The sequence below is a fragment of the Triticum aestivum genome, chromosome 2B (genome assembly GCF_018294505.1).
Source record: "Triticum aestivum cultivar Chinese Spring chromosome 2B, IWGSC CS RefSeq v2.1, whole genome shotgun sequence".
In the NCBI taxonomy this organism is placed as follows: domain Eukaryota; kingdom Viridiplantae; phylum Streptophyta; class Magnoliopsida; order Poales; family Poaceae; genus Triticum; species Triticum aestivum.
In genome coordinates, this window is record NC_057798.1 from 182,818,277 (window position 1) to 182,822,833 (window position 4,557).

Below are 4,557 nucleotides of genomic sequence, written 5' to 3' on the forward strand. Positions count from 1 at the left end.
GGCGGAGCGCTGCTCTCTTTCGACTTTGGGAAGAAGGGGGGAGCAGCGGAGATTTCTGAAGATTGGAGCAGTAACCGGCGAGGAGGACGAACTGCCCCTGTTTCCCCTGCTTATAAAGAGGGAGGGGGCGGACGTTTCACCCTTCCGAATAAAGAAACCACCCACGATCTCTCCCACGACGCCGCATTCGACGTGTGCCGTTGGGGAGGGCGCGGTGGATACGGAGCAAGATTCGGCGTAACCCAGGCCGCGCGTGCCCGTGCCCTGTTTTGGGCCTGGCCCAACAGCGCTCGGCACCGTGTGTGGCCCAGGCCCGGGGGCTCCTGTCGGTGGACTAGGGTAGGGGTACCCTAGTATCCCGAACTTGTGCACGGGCAGTTGCAGCACCCCGCGGCAAGGCTTGCCAGGCGACCGCCAAGATCCTCCGTGGCTCCTTTGGAGCCATTCAAGAACAAAGTATTCGAGCCAAGAGACAAGACCCCGGCAAGAGGAGCTTGCCGGGAAGGCCAACCAAGGCATCCCAAGGAACTTGTCGCGACGCGCCACGCGTCCCGGCAAGGCCTGGTGAGCGACAAGCTTCCGGGCGCGACAAGACAGCAACTGCGGCAAGGCGCTTGCCGCGGCAAGTAACCACCCTGTACCCATGCTCCAGCGCATCCACCAACGTGTCGCCCTGGGGCTTTTCTAGGCGCGCGTGGCGGGAGGCTGTGCAGCCAATGGTGCGCGGTGGCATGCGACGCTGACAAGATCGCCATCGGGGCGAGCGGTGGCGTCCCTGACGGTCCCTTTCTACACTATTTGGGCAACGCAGACGGGCATTTAATGCCCTTGTCCCCTGCCGTCAGGGTTAGGTAGGATACACTGTATAGGTAGCTGTACCAACCACAACTCCTTTTACGTTTTTACCCTCGTCTGCGTTGCCACCTGTCGGTGACCCCTTGAGCATATAAAAGGAGGCCCATGCGCAACGTAGAGGAGGTTCGAAGGTTCGGAGGATAGAAAAACACTTAGCTCTCTCGAGCAAGAACAGAATAGAATCAGACAAGCAGCAGTAGGAGTATTATCTCTCCGGAGAGCTCTGAAGCTGGGTAAACTGCTCGTGTGCTTCGCCTCGATCCGCTCTTCGTGCGATCTCCGCCCCCGCCGAACCGAAAGGGGCTCGGTCCGCCGGTCCCATAGGTGTTTGTGGATCAGCTTCCCCGACAACAATAAAGGGGTTGTCAATCCCTTCACGGGCACTTGCGAAAGTGAGATCTGATAGAGATAGTATGATAAGATAAATATATTTTTGGTATTTTATAATATAGATTGGAAAAGTAAAGATGCAAATAAAAGTAGATTGAAAGCTTATATGATAAAAGATAGACCCGGGGGCCATAGGTTTCACTAGTGGCTTCTCTCAAAATAGCATAAGTATTACGGTGGGTGAACAAATTACTGTCGAGCAATTGATAGAAAAGCGAATAATTATGAGATTATCTAGGGATGATCATGTATATAGGCATCACATCCGTGACAAGTAGACCGACTCCTGCCCGCATCTACTACTATTACTCCACACATCGACCGCTATCCAGCATGCATCTAGAGTACTAAGTTCATAAAGAACAGAGTAACGCATTAAGAAAGATGACATGATGTAGAGGGATAAACTCATGCAATATGATATAAACCCCATCCTTTTATCCTCGATGGCAACAATACAATACGTGCCTTGTTGCCCCTACTGTCATTGGGAAAGGACACCGCAAGATTGAACCCAAAGCTAAGCACTTCTCCCATTGCAAGAAAGATCAATCTAGTAGGCCAAACCAAACTGATAATTCAAAGAGACTTGCAAACATAACTTAATCATACATGAAAGAATTCAGAGGAGATTCAAATATTTCTCATAGATAAACTTGATCATAAACCCACAATTCATCGGATCTCGACAAACACACCGCAAAAAGAGTTACATCGAATAGATCTCCAAGAAGATCGAGGAGAACATGGTATTGAGATCCAAAAAGAGAGAAGAAGCCATCTAGCTAATAACTATGGACCCGAAGGTCTGTGGTAAACTACTCACAACTCATCGGAGGGGCTATGGTGTTGATGTAGAAGCCCTCCATGGTCGATTCCCCCTCCGGTGGAGCACTGACGAAGGCTCCAAGATGGGATCTCATGGATACAGAAGGTTACGGCGGTGGAATTAGGTTTTTGTTGGCTCCCTTGATGTTTTCGGGGTATGTGGGTATATATAGGAGGAAGAAGTAGGTCGGTGGTCGCCCGAGGGGCCCATGAGATAGGGGGAGCGCCCTGTAGGGGTGGGCGCGCCCTCCACCCTCGTGGCCGCCTCGACTGCTTCTTGACTTGCACTCCAAGTCCTCTGGATCATGTTCGTTCCAAAAATCATGCTCCCGAAGGTTTCATTCCGTTTGGACTCCGTTTGATATTCCTTTTCTTCGAAATACTGAAATAGGCAAAAAAACAGCAATACGGGCTGGGCCTCTGGTTAGTAGGTTAGTTCCAAAAATGATATAAATGTGAAAGTAAAGCCCATAAACATCCAAAACGGGTAATATAATAGCATGGAACAATCAAAAATTATAGATACGTTGGACACATATCAATGCGTTTATTGAGAGTGTCTCCGCTGTCCAAGAAGAGAATAATATTTTGCAGGAAACTATGAAGAAGAAATTGATGACACTGTGAGCTCATTAGATGAAAAAAAATGATGAGGAGAGCGAAGAACAAAAGGAGGAAGAGCAGATTAGCTACCCGTGCCCACCTTCTAACGAGTAACTCTTCAACTCATACATTGTTTAATTTCCCTTTGTACTTACCGAAGGATGAATGCTATGATAATTTCTATGATCCCTTGGATTCGTTTGAAATATCCCTTTTTGATGAAACTAATGCTTGCTATGCTTGTGGCCATGATGCCAATATGAATTATGCTTATGGAGATGAACTTGGTATAGTTCCTTACGTTAAGAATGAAATTTTTGCTATTGCACCCATGCATGATAGTCCTATTATCCTTTTTGAATTCTCCCAACTACACTATATCGGAGAAGTTTGCTCTTATTAAGGATAATATTGATGGGTTGCGTCTTACTACTACACATGATGATTTTCATAGATATAATATGCATGTGCTTGCTTCTCCTACTTGCAATTATTATGAGAGAGTGATACGTCCATTTTGCATCATGCTTTTATATCAATATTTATTGAATTATGGGTTGTTATTACACATTATATCTCAATACTTATGGCTATTCTCTCTTATTTTACAAGGTTTACCATGAAGAGGGGGAATGCCGGCAGCTGGAAAAGGAGCAAACATTGGAAACCTATTTTGCACTGCTCCAAAAATCCTGAAACTCCACGAAACATGTTTTTGGAATTAATAAGAATTATTGAGCAGAAGAAATACATCAGGGGGCCCACACCCTGGCCAGGAGGGTGGGGGCGCGCCCACCCCTACTGGGCGCACCCCCTATCTCCTGGGCCCCCTGATGGCTCCCCAGTGTCCATCTTCTGCTATATGAAGGCTTTTACCCTGGAAAAAATCGTGGGCAAGCTTACGGGATGAAACTCCGCCGCCACGAGGCGGAACCAATCTAGAGCTCCGGCAGAGCTGTTCTATAGGGGACACTTCCCTTCGGGAGGGGGAAATCATCACCATCGTCATCACCAATGATCCTTTCATCGGGAGGGGGTCAATCTCCATCCACATCTTCACCAGCACCATCTCCTCTCAAAACCCTAGTTCATCTCTTGTATCCAATCTTGTATCAAAACCACAAATTGGTACCTGTGGGTTGCTAGTAGTGTTGATTACTCCTTGTAGTTGATGCTAATTGGTTTACTTGGTGGAAGATCATATGTTCAGATCCTTAATGCATATTATTACCCCTCTGATTATGAACATGAATATGCTTCGTGAGTAGTTACGTTTGTTCCTGAGGACATGGGTGAAGTCTTGCTATTAGTAGTCATGTGAATTTGGTATTCGTTCGATATTTTGATGAGATGTATGTTGTCTTTTCCTCTAGTGGTGTTATGTGAACGTCGACTACATGACACTTCACCATTATTCGGGCCTAGAGGAAGGCATTGGGAAGTAATAAGTAGATGATGGGTTGCTAGAGTGACAGAAGCTTAAACCCTAGTTTATGCGTTGCTTCGTTAGGGGCTGATTTGGATCCATATATATGTTTAATGTTGTGGTTAGGTTTACCTTAATACTTCTTTTGTAGTTGCGGACGCTTGCAATAGGGGTTAATCATAAGTGGGATGCTTGTCCAAGTAAGGGCAGTACCCAAGCACCGGTCCACCCACATATCAAATTATCAAAGTACCGAACGCGAATCATATGAACGTGATGAAAACTAGCTTGATGATAATTCCCATGTGTCCTCGGGAGCTCCTTCCTCATTATAAGAAATTGTCCAGGCATATCCTTTGCTACATAAAGGATTGGGCCACCTTGCTGCACTTTATTTACTTTCATTGCTTGTTACTCGTTACAGTTTATCTTATCACAAAACTATCTATTACCTA